The sequence below is a fragment of the Gekko japonicus genome, unplaced genomic scaffold (assembly GCF_001447785.1).
Source record: "Gekko japonicus isolate JY-2015 unplaced genomic scaffold, Gekko_japonicus_V1.1 scaffold19, whole genome shotgun sequence".
Classification (NCBI taxonomy): Eukaryota; Metazoa; Chordata; class Lepidosauria; order Squamata; family Gekkonidae; genus Gekko; species Gekko japonicus.
The window spans coordinates 355,028-370,002 of record NW_015164664.1 but is presented as its reverse complement, the minus strand read 5'-3'; the positions used below and the strand labels follow the sequence as shown (position 1 = coordinate 370,002).

At 47.8% G+C, this 14,975-nt stretch overlaps 1 protein-coding gene across 4 annotated transcripts in view; it reads left to right on the top strand.

Moving 5' to 3' along the window:
• Positions 1–14,975, top strand: part of DLG3 (discs, large homolog 3 (Drosophila)) — a 59,827-nt gene that overhangs the window by 22,706 nt on the left and 22,146 nt on the right. The window contains exon 1 of one of the 4 annotated variants that reach the window (XM_015409024.1): positions 416–558. The exons of 2 other annotated variants lie outside the window; for them this stretch is intronic. The gene's annotated coding sequence lies outside the window, so the exon portion shown is untranslated. Of the gene's footprint in view, positions 1–415; positions 559–1,837; positions 1,922–14,975 lie in introns of those variants that run through there. One more of the 4 variants, XM_015409023.1, reaches the window with a different exon arrangement.

Here is a 14,975-nt window from a genome sequence, read left to right as displayed (position 1 = left end):
TGCAACCCTAAAAGGGAGTCTTATATACCTTTTACCAGAGCGTTCCCTTCTGTGAACTGGGGTCTCTCCTTGAGTCAGTTGTTGGGGGCAAGGCAAGTTCCGCTGGAGTTCTGATGAGAGAGAAATCCTTTTAAGGGGGAGAGCGTTGCCTTTCTTGCTTGCCAAGTAGGTGGAGTTTGGCCAAAGATGTGAGACAAGGTAGTCAAAAGCCAGGCCTGGCATCACAGGCAAGACGAAGCTTGACATAAGCACATTTCAGAGAGGACAAATTCCACCCCGGAACTTTGCAAAGGTCAAATGCTTGACAGCAGTAGGAGCAAGCAGAACTGGTTATATCACCATGGGGTGGAAACGGAAATTCAGTCTGCAGCCAGGCTGCTTGTTGCTGGCTTCCAAACAGGATTTTTATGCTGACCATACCGGACGCCTTGCTTATTATCATCTCCTGCCACATTCTTCTTTGTCAGGAACTCTGAGGCTTCCTCCTGGCATGCCTCTGCTGCACTATCAGGGAACCTAGAGCCACTTGGAACACATTTTCACTCCTGTTCTTTGGCAGTATGTATGAACTTTGCATTATGTGAGGGATAGGGAGGGGTCTTGCTGCAAAAGCCTGGTATAGGATGACCGGATGGCACAGGTCCTGGAAGCAGTGGGTTCAGTCCCAGCCTGTTGCTGTTGGGCTATATGACATGTTTGGCTGTTTGAGATAGCTTCTTTGCCATTTACACCAGCAGGGTATTATTTCCCCTTGTAGAATTATAAAGCACTTTCATGCTAAAATCTGTATAGGAAATATGAATAGGAGCAGTAATAATCCTGCTGGCTTGTTTTGGGTAGGTGTTGGCATCTGAACCCACTTGTTTTGTTGGTGCTTCACAAACTAAAGATTGTTGTCCTTTTGCGCTTGTCTTGGAATGATCTGCACAGGTTTTCTATGGCAGTCATGGTCTGAATAACTTGTGAGGCAGAGAGAAGGGTTTTCACTTTTCCCCTACTCAGGGCTATTGTGCGTAGATAGGTAGGCATTAAACAAAGAGCAGCTTTTCACGTTGCTGCACCTGTTGCATTTGTGCTTGTAGTTTAAACTGTCCAAGGCTCAGGCCTCCTGTGAGGAAAAGGATTTGATAACCCCTGGTGCCATCTGAATGCATTTAACACGTGTTGGAATTCGTTTGTCTCATTCTCGTGGGCGGTAGTTATGGTGTGAGGACCGATATGTAACTAGAGCTTGTTGTGATCGGTGGTGCATTTACAGAGAGAGCTATAGGGATTATTCGCTGAGGGGACGGGGGGGGGGCAGGCGTGAACAATGTCATGCGAAGTCCTGCCCTTTACACAGAAATGGTAGGGGGGGGGGGAGGCCCAAGTTGGAGAAACGCAGGGGCGACTGGGTTGAAGGGGTATTTGTGGGCCTGCGGTGTGTGAAAGCCGCGCAGGCCACAGTTGGGTCATTGTGGTTTTGGAGGCGGATACTGGGCGAAGGGAATGCGGGCGCTCCCTGAGCGGAGAGGCATTGCTCCGAAAAGGAGGTGCCGGTAATGAGCGGACGGAGGCGGGGCTAGAGTAGAGAGGGTTCAGCATGTCCAAGGCAGCGCGGGCGGTGGTGATGATGGGGGCGGGAGATTAGCTTGCCGTAGCGTGGATTCTGATTGAACGAGTACCAAGAGAAGGCGGGCGCCTGGCTGAGGGAGCCCGTAGCGATTGGGCGAAGTCGAGTCTGGAGGGGCGGTACTGGGTGGCCTGAGGGGGGGGGGAGGGCGTGCTGGAGGCGATTGGCGAGCGCCGGCTGTGGGGGCGGTGCTGTGGCCTTCCCGCCCGTGTGGGTGCCGTGGCTTTGTGTGGCGAGGGGGTTGGCCGGCCGGCAGGATGGGTGAGGGGAGGAGCCGCCAGGGCTACCCTTGAGCCGAGCAGGCGCCAGGTGAGGGTCGGGGATCGGGATGGAAGGAACAGGACACGCCACGGGCGTGGGTAGGAGGGACCCCTCCCGGCAGATCCCGAGGCGCGTCGGGAGCCCCTTCTCCGTGGGGGGTTGCTGCTGAGCGGCCGGCCAGGCGCGCCCCCTTCCCCCCCTCTCCGGAGTGGTGTGGGAGCGGCTGTGGGGAGGTAGGCCGCCGGTCGATTTCGAGGATCAGGCCCTCCTGCTAGCACTTGTTGCAGGACTCAGGGGCGCCTTCTTCGACGGTGGTGCGGGTTTCCTTGTGCCTCCAGAGGGTCGGTGGGGTGCCAGGGGGTGGAAGGTAGGTAGCCCCGTGGTTCAGATGCTCTCTCGGGGGCCCTTGACTGTTGGACAGAAGGGGTTTTCTCGTCTTGGGTCCTGCCTTGTCCACGAAGGACCGCCCTTCCGAGTATAAGAAGGGCAGGTGTCGGAAGAGGGGGCGGCGCCGTGCCGTGACCGGATTTGCACCGATCCCGGCGGCTGCTTACGCTTCCTTCCTTCTGAGGCGGTGGTAGAGTATCAGCCGCTGGCCCTAGGTTTGATCTAAACGAGTGTCTGGCCCTTGCAAGTAGAAATGGGCCACCTGTCTAGAAATAGGGGCTTGCTTGCTCCAGGGAGGCACAGGTGATCGCTGCGTAGTGGCTTAACCTCCACTGGTGAAAACCAGCTGCTGCTAGGTATGAGTGGTTAGGAACTGAGAGGGTGGTTGGATCAGCCACGGGTCTCTCTGTTGCAACATAAAACTGAATGTGTGCTTTAAGGTAGCATGTTTTCTGAAGATGGGGGGTGGCGAACAGAGCTGGCCCTACTAGGCTGATTGGCAGCTGCCAAGGTAACTAATCCAAAGAATCTCTGGTGGGGAAACTTGAACAGTTGGGCTTTGCTGTGTCTGAGCTTTGCCTGTCAGTAGCTACTGTTAGTTATTTGATGAAGAGTTTAGCGGTTTAAATTGGTACTCACTGAGGGGAGTTGCCTGGTGTGACCTCACTGACATTGTCACAAGTACAAGGTGTTTCAGTATGTACAGGTCTTGCCAATTTTTGAACTGTTTTTCATTCAAGCATACTTTTTTGAGGGTGTGGAAGAAATTCTGCCAGAGCAGCAGGCACACCTGATAAGGAAACAGGAAGATGGAACGGGAGAACCTCCAGTCAGAGCCTTTGGTTGCTTCTGTGTGGGCCATTGTGTCTAGTTATCAGTCAGTGCAGAAAGGAAAGTTGGTTTCAGGGTCTATTTGCAAAGTGAGATTTACAAAAGTAGCCTGAGCCATGCTGGAGGTTGGGCAGTTGTATTCAAAAAAAGCAAAGCTGTTGCTCTATCAGCAGGTGCTGGGGAAATGTTGGACATCACACTGGACCTTGCAATATTTGGTCCTCTTGAACTGTTTAGCATATATAAATGACAATGCCACTAGTTCCTAGGCTCAGTGTGGAAAGGAGTATTTGTTGTTTTTTAATACTCTGAAGGGAACAGTGCCAGAGGCATTTGAGAAAAGTCAGAAGCCACAGAGCCAGGTATGCAAATATTCAGGACCTCCTTAAGCTATTCTGTGGCGAACATGGAATTTCTTGGGTGGTGGATACCTGTCTAAATTAGAACCTCAAACTGAAAAACCTCTGAAGCAGCCCTAAACTAAAAAGGCTCTGGAGCAGCCTTGTGCGCATAGGTTCAGATGGCAGAGCTCAAGGAATTATTAATTACTCCAGGCTATGTGTTTTTGGGGCTAAGAGCAAGCTGGATAAAGTTCTGTGTACTGGCAGCTTTCAAAGTTGGATGGAGCAAAAATCTGAATATCTCTTTTCTGTAGTTATATGGTGTTTGTTCCTTCAGTGGTTTAGAGTGCCTACATTTCTCTAGTTTCTAGCTGTATCTGAAGAAGTGAGCAGTGACTCACGAAAGCTCATACCCTACCACAAATTTTTGTTAGTCTTTAAGGTGCTACTGGACTCTTACTCCTTTCCACTGCTACATTTCTCTAAGCACTCAAATTAGAAAAACTAAGAGAAGCACTTGAGCAGTGACCAGCGTCATAGCTGAAGAGCAGAAAATAATGAAGTTACAGAGAGCAAAATAACTTGATGCACAACATAAATGCTGCCTAGTGGAAGAATCAGTGTGAAGTCCAGCACAGCGGAATAATAGAGGTGTTTTATATTCTTGTCCACATTTGCTTGCATCTGAAGGAAGCTACTTTTCAGTAAAAGAGAACATGCTGCCATAGATACTACCATAACTTCTAGCAGGTCTTGATGTTTTCTTTGGATCTCAAGGCCAGCCCAGAAGTTTGAGTTAGACTTATTTTTCCGTCTTTGGGGGTTCTCTGTTTTCTAATTACTGCTACAATAAAATCTAACCCTGATTTTTATTCAGTTTCTTATAATTTTATTAATGCAATCACAAAAATGTTGTAGTAGATAAATTATAGGGGTAACCCTGATTAGTCTCACTGCAGCAAAAGTATAACCCTAACTAAATTGCCCTTAGTTTCTTTTAATTTCATTATTACTTTAAACAAAAAACCCACTATTTAATATTGGAGCCAGTACGGAGAAAACTGCTTAAGAAGCGAGTTCATTTGCTGTCATTGTATGATGTAAGTTAACATTTATGTATAACCAAGCAGTGACAAGACAGGATAATGTGCATTTATTTTTTTCATTCAACAACATATTCTTGATGTGAAATTTGTATACTTGCTGAGGAATGCTACAACACAATGGTTGTTGAAAGTACTAGGCATCACAATGAAATCACTAAGCACCATGGCAGCCTTGTTCCTGGGATTTGTTGCCCCTGGTTTCTTACTCTGTTTTGTTTTCCCCCATATAAGACTGAACTAAACAATTCCTTTCAATCTGAAGTGTTACCTCTATCTGGCAGTAATAACCTAATTCCTGTAGAAATGCTAACGACTTCATGGAGAAAGCAGAGCTTTTATCGTTCTCTTCACTCAGGCTAAGCATCATGCACATAGAAGCTTAGCTATTTGGTACGGAATGCTCATTCTGATGCCTCTGTGGGACCATCTGCCCTTCTAGATGTGGCTGGGATTTACTTAAATGAAATTGATGTGTGAGTAATTCTGAAACTTTAAGCTTATCAAAGGATGGTCTGAATCTGCTATCTCCTAAGGCAGCCAGTACCTTGGGGGTGACAGGGAAGTATAGAGGCTGTGCAGACCTGTAAGCTGTTCAAGGCCCCTCTCTTCTGCTCAGTAGAGTAATTCTTTGATGGTTTTGCAGATGGAGTTGCCAGTGTTTCTTGGAGATCTGTAAGGATAGTTTCATGCTTTCGTCATGTGACTTTGTGCTTGTTTTGGTTCTTGGATCTTACCTAAACTTGCTGTCATAAAACATAGTTTGAGGCTAGTATGCGGATGATGCCCAGCTCTGTCTGTTGATAAATGGCTGCCCTGACTCCGCCCCAGAAAATCCAACCAGGGCATTGGAGGCCATGGCAGGGTGGTTGCAGCAGAGCTGGTTGAAATTAAATTCAGTGAAGACAGAGGTCCTGTACATGAAGGGGGGGGCAGTGCTTGTGCCAGCCTGGAAGGTAACGAGTGGTCCCGGATGCCTTGCTCTCTGTGGAGACCCAGGTCGCCACAGTTGCCAGGTCTGCCTTTTATCACCTTTGGCAGATCAGGCAGCTGGCTTCCTACCCCCACCCCAGATTTGGCTACAGTGACCTATGCAGTGGTCACTTCCAGGCTTGATTACTGTAACTCTTTGCACATGGGATTGCCCTTGCAGCTGATCCAGAAACTCCAGCTAGTGCAAAATGCAGCGGCGCACCTACTGACTGTGTTGCCTGTGTGGGCGCACATTCGGCCAGCGCTTCGGCAATTTTACTGACTAGCAATTGAGTACCAGATCTGCTTCAAAGTACTGGTGTTGACCTTTACAACCTTGCGCAGTCTGGGACTGATATACCCGAGAGACCGCCTCTCCCCATATGTGCCCCAGAGACCCTTGTGCTCTGCCGATCAAGACCTGCTGGTTGTGCCCGGCCCAAGGGACATCTGGTTAGCCTTGACCATGGCCCAGGCTTCTTCTGCCCTGGTCCCAGCCTGATGAAACATGCTCCCATCTGAGATCAGGGCCCTGTGGGACTTACTACCGTTCCTCAGGGCCTGTAAAATGGAGCTGTTCCACCAGGCCTTTGGCTGAGGCAGCAGACATCCAATAAAATCTTGCTCCCCCCCTTGCTGAAGTTTACCATTTCTATGTGGCCCAGATTAAGAAGAAAATGGCACCAGCTTGAAATCTATGCATATGAGTAGTGTGACCTGTTTTAAAATTGTTTTGTTTTGTAAATTATATTTGATATGTCTTGAAATGTTTATGATGTCTAAGATTTTGCTCTGTGGTCCTCCCTGAGCCCGGTTGCGGGAGGGCGGAAAACAGTGGATCTGCTTTTAGAGAAAATGGTCAGTGTAAAGGCTCATGGTAGCAAGCAGTTTCAGTCATTATCACTGAAATGATGTACCAGTTGCAGGCAGTTCTCCCTCTGCTCACTAGCTCAGGTCTGTATTTATGATCCTGTTGAAATGCTGGCAGCTGCAGAAAGGAGGAGGGGATTAGCCCTCCCAGTCATGGAGCTTAGTGTTTGTGGAACTTGGTGGCCAATTAGAGGTTAATATGGCAACTGATTCCCTTGCTGGTTGAGTTTACCATAGAAACAAACCCAGTAAGAGAATGGGGCTGGGCTTAGAGCTAATGGAAAACCATGTGGGATTGTATCAAAGGTCATTAGCATCAGCTTCACTATATGGGTGGGGGTAAAGATACAAACAATAGTCCCATGGATTTCAGATCTCACAGAATTCTGAGCTGGGGAGCCTAAGGCCTTAAAGGTCTTCTAGGAAGGACTCGAAGCAAATTCTTCCTGGGTGAGGTAGGAATAATAACATCTGATTTGTTGAACACTTAGGAGTTGGGCTTTTCTATCCAGTAACGCTCTACAAAATTATTTGTTCTTATTTGTTTACAACATTCATTCCCTGCCTTTACACCCTCATCAGGGCCACCAGAGCTACTGGCTGGTAAAATATGTATTATAAATACATCTTTAAAACTATTAAAATCCTACAAAAACGCATAAATAAATCCAAAGCTAAAATACACACATAAAAAGATAAAAAACAGTTAAAACATAGAGGAGGAAGGAGGAATCACTGAGGGAACATGAGATGAAACAAAAAAGTGTTCACCCATTGGAGGAAGGTGACAACAGAAGGCGACAGATAAGTCTCTCCAGGGAGAGAGTTCCAGACTTTTGCTGCCACAACTGAGAAAGTGTTGTCACAGGTTGCCACCCACCTAATCTCAGAAGGGAGGGGCACCTGAAGCAAGGCCTTGGAAGAAGGTAGGTTCTTAAGGGAGTATGTGGTCCTTCAGGTATGTCGGTTGTCAGCACCTTGAATTTTGCCTGGAAACAGATTGGGAGCCAGTGTAGATGGGCCAGGATATGTCCCCCACAGCATGCTCCAGGCAGCATCCTGGTTGCAGCTTTCTGCACCCATGGAATTTTCTGAACACTTTTCAAGGGCAGCCTCATGTATGGTGCAGTAATCTAATCTAGATGTAACTAGGGCATGAACCTCAGTAACCATATCTTTTCTGTCCAGGAAAGGCTACTGTAATGCACTCCTCAGTGGCATCAGCTGCCACCTGCTTATGCAACAGTAGGCCTGGGTCCAGGAGCACTCCTAGTCTATGGCTCTGTTCCTTTAAGGGAGAGGTGTCAGACTCATTTGTTATGAGGGCCAGATCTGATATAAATGTCACTTTTTTGAGCTGGTCCATGTGTGCTTTAAAATGTAACACGAGGTACCAGAGGTACCTCTCCTTTATATATAATCCTGTTTTGGGGTGACTCTTTCCTGAATGTTCCACACACTCCCAAATCAATTCGCTCCCTGATGTGTCACTCACCAGGGGTCTCTATCTGTTGGTGGCTGCATCGCCTGAGTCCTGCCCACAGAAGCAGCACGCACCAAAAATCAACTCACAACAGAACCTCACCTCAGGAGAGAGGACGGCTTGCTTGGCTGAGGCCCTGGCTTCTAGCCTCATTCTCCCCCAGCCCGGTGGCTCTTCGTCGCTCTGCACCACTTGGCCCCACCTTGACTGCCTGATTCTCCTGCTCCCAGAGTCTCCAGCGCTCCCAGGGGTGGCCCCGTCCCTGGCAGGCATCTTCCCACCGCTGCTCCGTTGCCATATGACGGTGTTGCAGGCCCGGCTCGCCTTCTTCACCCGGCGCTTCCCCCGCTGCCCTGCCGGCAGCCTCTCTGCTGCTTTGCCTGGCCCCGCGCTCCTCCATGGCTCCAGGTGGGTTAGGGGCCGCTGGTCGCCTTAGGTGATGGTGGGGGGTGCGGGTAGCCTTCTGTCCCGCTATGAGAAACTCCCCCCCCCAGTCGTTCCCGCTTGCCTTGTGGGTGGCGGGCGGAGCAAATGGGGCTGCTGCCACAGAGGACAAGCCGGCCAACGAGGAGGATGAGGCCAACATGCAGGAGCAGAATGGGCCTGAGCACTGGGGAGGGGGGAGAAGGCAGGTTGCCACCGGGGGCTTCTGTGCAGGCAGACAGATGGATAGAGAGACCATGTATAAGAAAATGCTGAGGGGTGTGTACAGCCGCCTTCACACATATGGAGATACATGGAACAGAGCCAAGCCTGTAAAGTGCCTCTCACATCTTTCTAGACCTCTTGTATTGCTTCTACAATGGGATTTGCTACTAGTAAACTTTATAAAGATGATTTCAGATGCGAAATGGCAATAGCAGGCATGATTGGATTAGGTGTGATATGCAGAGGGGAAGTAGGTGTGGAGATATCAGCAGAGAATAAATGATAAATCACCAGGCCCAGATGGCATACATCCGAGAGTTCTGAAAGAACTCAATTGTGAACTTGTGGATCTCCTGACAAAAATATGTAATCTCTCCTTAAAATCAGCCTCCATTCCTGAGGACTGGAAGGTAGCTAATGTCACTCCCATCTTTAAAAAGGGTTCCAGAGGAGATCCGGGAAATTACAGGCCAGTCAGTCTGACGTCGATACCGGGTAAATTGGTGGAAACCATTATTAAGGAAAGAATTAGTAGGCACATAGATGAACAAAACCTATTGAGGCAGACTCAACATGGGTTCTGTAAGGGAAGATCTTGTCTCACTAACCTGTTAGTGTTCTTTGAGGGGGTGAACAAACATGTGGACAAGGGGGATCCAATAGATATTGTTTACCTTGACTTCCAGAAAGCTTTTGATAAAGTTCCTCATCAAAGGCTCCTAAGCAAGCTCAAAAATCATGGGATAAAAGGACAAGTCCTTTTATGGATCAAAAACTGGCTAATTAATAGAAAACAGAGAGTGAGTATAAATGGGCAGTTCTCCCAGTGGAGGGGTGTAAGCAGTGGGGTACCACAGGGATCAGTACTTGGTCCACTGCTTTTTAACTTGTTCATTAATGATTTGGAGATGGGAGTAAGCAGTGAAGTGGCTAAATTTGCGGATGATACAAAGTTGTTCGGGGTGGTGAAAACCAGTGAGGATTGTGAGGCACTCCAAAGGGATCTGTCAAAGTTGGGCGAGTGGGCGTCAACATGGCAAATGGGGTTCAATGTGGCCAAGTGCAAGGTGATGCACATTGGAGCCAAAAATCCTAACTATAAATACACGTTGATGGGGTCTGAACTGGCAGAGACTGATCAAGAGAGAGATCTTGGAGTTGTAGTAGATAACTCACTGAAAATGTCGAGACAGTGTGTGACTGCAATAAAGAAGGCCAATGCTATGCTGGGGATTATTAGGAAGGGTATTGTAAACAGATCAGCCAATATCATAATGCCGCTATATAAATCAATGGTGCGACCTCATTTGGAATACTGTGTGCAGTTCTGGTCACCACACCTTAAAAAGGATATTATAGCTTTGGAAAAAGTGCAGAAAAGGGCAACTCGAATGATAAAGGGGTTGGAACACTTTCCCTATGAGGAACGGTTAAGGCGCTTAGGGCTCTTTAGCTTGGAGAAACGACGACTGAGGGGTGACATGATTGAGGTTTATAAGATTATGCATGGGAAAGAGCAGGTAGAGAAAGAGGTACTTTTCTCCCTTTCTCACAATACAAGAACTCGTGGGCACTCCATGAAATTGCTGAGCGGTCGGGTTAGAACAGATACAAGGAAGTACTTCTTCACCCAAAGAGTGATTAACACTTGGAATTCACTGCCACAGGAAGTGGTGGCGGCTACAAGCATGGACGGCTTCAAGAGGGAGTTGGATAAACGTATGGAGCAGGGTCCATCAGTGGCTATTAGCTACAAGATACAGATAGGAACTCTCAGTCTGGGGCAAGTGATGCTCTGTACTCTTGGTGCTTGGGGGGGTCAACAGTGGGATGGCTTCTAATGTTCTGGCCCCACTGGTGGACCTCCTGATGGCACTGGTATTTCTGGCCACTGTGTGATACAGAGTGTTGGACTGGATGGGCCTTTGGCCTGATCCAAAATTGGCATCTCTTATGTTCTTATGTTCTTATGGACATAAGTCTGACATTAGAAACCACAACTTTAAATTTTAGGAATTAAGGTGCCTTTTACTCCCGAATCTATTGTTTTAAATTATTGGCCAGACATTAAAAAATCTGGAAACAAAATGGATCTCCTACTAATTTTTCTCATTGCAGCTCAAAACTGGAAATCGAAAACAATTCCAAATGTAAGTCAGTGGTATATGAAGGTCTGGGACCTGCCAGTCACGGACAAATTAGCATCCCAGATGGTAGCAACAGACCAGAATAAGACCTCATCTAACTTTTTGAAAAATGGTTTTATTTCTTTGAATTTGTTACTAATTCTCCGAACACGATGTTTCTTACCTAAGAAATATCTGATTTTGTATTTTACTAAATGTTTAAGAATGTCTGTATACAGAAATATAAAATGAAAAGGGTGTTGTGAAACAAAATTTTTTATTCGTTTTAAAAAATTGAATGTTTGTATTTTTGTAATAATGTTGATTAAAAATTAAAAAATAAGTTTATATATAAAAAAATCACAACATTCAGTTGTTGAGCTAAGAGTAGCAGTGCTCTTACAAAGGAATTTCAAAGGCAGATTAGAAAGAGAGACTGCTGAATTGCAATTGATAATGAAGCTCAAGACAATGCATCCTCCTGGACTGGATTGAGAGCTTTCCTCAATGTACATTGTGCTTGTCAGAAGAATCCACCCACCCTCTCCCTCCCTCCCTCCCTCCCTCTCTCCCTCTAAGTATGCTTGCACACAAAAGCTTACACCTGGAATAAAATGTTGTTGGTCTTGAAACTGCAATGGGACTCCAACTTTGTTTTCTCTTTCTTCCCCTTCTTCCCCAAAAGAGGAGGAGCAGCCCTGGAGAAGGAAGCAGAAGCTCTTTGTGTGAGAGAGACAGAGAGACAGAGGCTTGTCTCTGTATCTCTCCTGCAGGAAGCAGCCACAGAACTCTGTGTGTGAGAGAGAGAGGGAGGCAAGAGGCAGGAAGCAAAGAGCCACTGAGAGAGCTGGGAAAAATCAAGCTAGGGTGTGGCTGTAGGAGCAGCCCTGGGAACGGAAGCAGGAGAAGGAAGTTGCTTGTGGTTTTGAGCCCTGTGTGGGCCATATTCAGCCCACGGGCTGCACGTTTGAGACCCCTGCTTTAAGGGGTGTGCAGTCCCATCCAGCATGGATCACAGTTTAAGTCAGACCTTCTGCTCACAGGTAGCAGTTATGTCTTGTCAGGATTGAGCTTCAGTATTAGCCTGTCTATTGTTACAAGAGGGGCAGATGCAATTTTCTACCTTTCTACCTTCATTTATCCAGGTTTGTCACTTTGGGAGGTTTGTGGTCTCTGTACCATAGTTCCCAGAACCTACATTTAGTTGCCTGTGGGAAAGTATAATGGGATGCAGGTTATATTTTAAAGTGTTCAGGCTTTCAGTATTAGTCAGTACTGGTTGAGTTTGGGGATAAAGCAGGATGGTTTATAGATCAAAATAATCCTCTATGATGTTGCTCCATCAGTCTTAGTCATTTATATTCTGCAGGAACGGGTTTTCAAAGCAGCTTACAAATAAAATTTCACAATAAAAACATTCTAAATATATGCAAACCTAGGACAAGCAAAACAGGAATTTAAAACAGTAACAAATGTATAAAAAGTCATTCCATTTAAAAGTGTACAGCATGTAGAAGGATGTCCATTTGAGGGAAATATCTCTTTTTTAAAAATTAGCAAGGAGCACATCATAATGGAAATCAACAAGATTGCCTGCGAAAATTTGTCTTCACAAGGCACGTAGAGGGGAGGGTGTTCTAACGGAAAAGGCCTTGCTTTTTTCTCTCGCTTTATATTTGAAAGAGGAGGGAGATAGAGTTGGGCCTCTGAATATCTTATTAGTTAGCTTGTTGATCAATGTACAATAGTCAGGTGTTAACTATTCCTGCTTAGAGTTTAACCAATCTCTACATATTCCTGTACTGTAGCCAGCTCCTGTTGGAAGAGATTCCATTCTGGCTTTTGGTTCTGACTTGCCTTACCCCACTGTCATGGCATGCTGTTATCCTAATGTTCTCTAATCCCTTCTCTTTCTTTGCAGCCTGTGTTGTTGCTTTTCTGTTCTTGCCCTTTCTCCTAGCTTCTGCTGCAACCAGATCCTAAGAGGTTTATCTGATAGGTAGTGTACCCTGCCTTATGGCCTGTGCAAAGTAGGTACTTGCCAAATTACAGTGCCTGAATACAGAATGGCCAGTTAAGCTTCTGTTTGTCATTCTGGAATGGAATGAGCCAGATTCGGGCCCTTGCTGAGGTTTAATGGGGGCTGATTTTATGTAGCTGGAACTCTGAAAGGTCTAGTCCAAGGCTGATAGCATATGTTAAGCACACTTCCTTGCTCACCCCCTGTTGATACTGTTCTTGAAAGCCAGTAACCTGTTTTGTTCTACATGATACTGTCAAGGATGGTGCTTGACACCTGACTTGGATCTACTAACTTTGGAGTCACTAGGAACTGTTATACTACTAATACTATGCTAATCTTGCCTGTGGTTAACATTAAACCTGCTCGTCTTCCATCTTTTTCCTGGCTTTTCTATTTCTGCTGAATGTAATTTACTCTTAGGGCTGGTAAGCAAGAGAGTCAACCTTAATTTGGAACAGAAAGGGGGATTGGGTTCTGTTTGTCTCATCTTGAACAAGGAAATGCTTTTCCTCCTCTTTTGAGTTGTTGGGACCTTGTTTGAGAATGTCAGGAGAAGTCCTCGTGAGGATGCACATCTTACTCTGAACTTTCCTAGGGACTGGACTGGCTTTCCCTAAGACAGTCTCTGTTAAAGTGATTGCCATACCTCCAGTTTACTGTTCTGCTTGAGACCTGGCTGTGATGGCATGTTGCTGGGGTATTTGTTGGGCCGAAGCACATGTCACACTTGTAGTGTACAACCATTAAAATTTGTTTTCAGTGGTTGAAGAGCCCAGTAATCATTGTTCTGTTGGCTTCTGTGTTGGAGCTTAGCACATCGTTTGGTCAGCAGGAAGTTAATGAGGCAAAACTCTGCTAATGATACAGGAACAAGATGACCTGAACATAGGGGTGGTAATGATTTTTCCAAGCTCTGATCCGTGTCTTGGAGAATCCTCTGCAGTGTTGGGCAAGCTGCTTTTCTCTTTCAGATGTGAATTGCAGAGTTTTTCTGCGTCAGTGAAAACACACTGCATTTAGAAACTGATTTAGCCAAGCTGTATGCTTTCTTGTTGCTAGTAATCATTGACAAACAGGAGTCATATTGGTAATTTCATGTAAAGCTGTCAGGAGTGATCAGCCTGGAGCATGCACATAAACAAGCCAATAAATTGTAAAAGAACTCTCAATGAAGTGACTGTGTTGGGTTAATAACGTGTAACATTGAGACGATGTTAAAATACACCAGTGATCCTTTTAGGAAATAGATATAAACAAGGGGCGGACCCGCGATACTCGCGGGAGGGGGGAATGTATGTAATACATTGCATATTCAGATATTCTGGGAACTATTTGTCCAGCCAGCTCACTGTGGGGGGCCAAGCTGGCTGGGGAAGGGGAGGGGCGGGTAAGGAGGCTGCGGGGCACCTGCAGAACATCGGGCAGGGAACCCAGGCATGTGCAGAGTGCCTCTCTCTCCCTTCCACAGAAAGGCATTTAAGTCCCCTCGGCGGGGGGGGGCCTTTGCAGGCCGAGTCCCCATCGCCCGGCGCGGCTTCCTCTCGGACGGCGCGACGGCCCGGCGGCGAGAGCTGCAGGATAGGCCGCCGCCCCGCCCGCGACTTCTTCCCCATCGGCGCCTGCCGGGCCGCCCCGCTTCCGCTGCCAAGGCCGAGCCGGAGGAGCGAGAGACGAGGGCGCGGGGCCTGCCGGCGGGGGGTGGCACACGGGCACAAGGGCAGCTGGAGGAGACAGGATGCGCGTGGGGGCCGGGGGGGACCCCAGTTTATGGGGAAGTCCCAAAGAGAACGCGAGGGAGGGGCGCGGGGAGCAGCCATGGGAGGGGCCTGGAGGCCTGTCGGCTGTCATGGGGGCCTGGCCTGGGACGCCTCCTCACGCCCAGGGACGCAGGCCGGGACGAAGGACAGCGGCGGTGGCCCACAGGCGGCACACGGCAGCCAGCAGAGAAGGCGGGATGGCCCTCGCTGCTCTGCCCCCCCCTCCCTGCTCGCCGCTTCCTTCCGAAGTGGCGGTGGTGCCGGCGGCGGCTTTTTCTCCTCCCCCAGGCTCTGATGGGAGGGGCGAACGGCAAGCCGCTCAGCCCTCGCCGCTTCCTTCCCAAGCGGCGGCGGCGGCACCGGCGGTCGCAGAGCGTTCCCTGCGCATGCGCAGGGGACGCTCTGTGAGTTTCGGGGGGATTTAAACATCCCCCGATTTTTTTTTAACATTTAGGATTTTTGTGCACACGTGGGGATGTAGTGCTGATGTAGTGATCCGCACTCCGGGGGCAACTTGGCTATTAGATATATAGATATCCAAAGTGAAGCAGGTTTGTAAAA